Here is a 1,654-nt window from a genome sequence, read left to right as displayed (position 1 = left end):
CCGCTGAATTACTCCAGCTTTTTGTGTCTATCTTTGGTTTAAACTGGCATCTGCAGTTCCCTTCTGACATACCTCCTCTGGCAGCTTGTTCCATACACCCACCACCCTTTGTGTGGAAAGGATACTTGGATTACTTGCAGGAGATTGTAGATACATGGTTGTGGTTCTATGCACCAGCTGGTTTTATTTAGGCTGAAGATGTACCTCTGATAATGCCGTACTTCTGTCCAAGTCACAGTGAATGTTGGGACTTCTCCAGAGTGCCAGTTGTACCTTGGACTTGATGCACCTCTGAGCACCTTAATGAATTGCTAGCAATCACTAAGGTCATAAGAGATAGGAGCAAAATGAGCCCATTCGGCCCATCAAGCCTGCTCCGCCATTCAATCATGGCTGATCTATCTCTCTCTCCTAACCCCATTCTCCTGCCTTCTCCCCATAACCCCTAACACCCGTACTAATCAAGAATCTATCTATCTATCTCTGCCTTAAAAATATCCACTGACTTGTCCTCCACAGCCGTCTGTGGCAAAGAATTCCACAGATTCACCACCCTCTGACTGAAGAAATTCCTCCTCATCTCCTTCCTAAAGGAACGTCCTTTAATTCTGAGGCTGTGACCTCTAGTCCTAGACTCTCCCACTAGTGGAAACATCCTCTCCACGTCCACTCTATCCAAGCCTTTCACCAGTTGTACGTTGATGAGCACACAGAGTGTAGACCATACCATATACAGAAATATTTAAATGATTGTGGTCCCATCCGAGATGTCCTGTGAGCTTGCGAGCGAGATTGTGGAAATACATGTTTAAGAAAGAACTGCAGATGCTCGAAAAATCAAAGGTAGACAAAAAAGCTGGAGAAACTCAGCGGGTGAGGCAGCATCTATGGAGCCAAGAAAAGTGCCTCGACCCAAAACGCCACCCATACCTTCTGTCCAGAGATGTTGCCTTTCCCCCGCTGAGTTACTCCAACTTTTTGCGTCTATCTTCGGTTTAAACCAGCATCTGAAGTCTGAAGAAGGGTCTCGACCCGAAACGTCGCCTATTCCTTCGCTCCATAGATGCTGCCTCACCCGCTGAGTTTCTCCAGCATTTTTGCCTACCATGGAAATATGGAACTCTCTGCCACAGAAGGTAGTTGAGGCCACAGTTCATTGGTTATATTTAAGAGGGAGTTAGATGTGGCCCTTGTGGCTAAAGGGGATCAGGGGGTATGGAGAGAAGGCAGGGATGGGATACTGAGTTGGATGATCAGCCATGATCAGCCATCGTTGTCTCTGTACTGTACACTGACAATGACAATTAAAATTGAATCTGAATCTGAATGATCATATTGAAGGGCCGAATGGCCTTCTCCTCCACCTATTTTCTATGTTTCCATATTTCTATATAACCGGGGAGCGTGTTGCAACCATTCTAAGCATGAATTTACACAACAGCGAAGTCTTTGACATGTACAAATTTGGACCGCATTGAACAGCTGTTTATTTTTACAAATATGTGTCATTTTTTTTTTTTCAATTCGATTTTTATTTTATTTTTTTTAAAAACCTGCTCCTGTCCGCGCGCTGCCTACCTATTAAAATGAAGTATAAAAAAATAAAACATCTTATTTAAAAAATATTGCTAGTCCGAGTCTAGGTCCGGTGACG

Source organism: Leucoraja erinacea, chromosome 35, assembly GCF_028641065.1.
Source record: "Leucoraja erinacea ecotype New England chromosome 35, Leri_hhj_1, whole genome shotgun sequence".
Classification (NCBI taxonomy): Eukaryota; Metazoa; Chordata; class Chondrichthyes; order Rajiformes; family Rajidae; genus Leucoraja; species Leucoraja erinaceus.
This window is presented reverse-complemented; position numbering follows the sequence as displayed.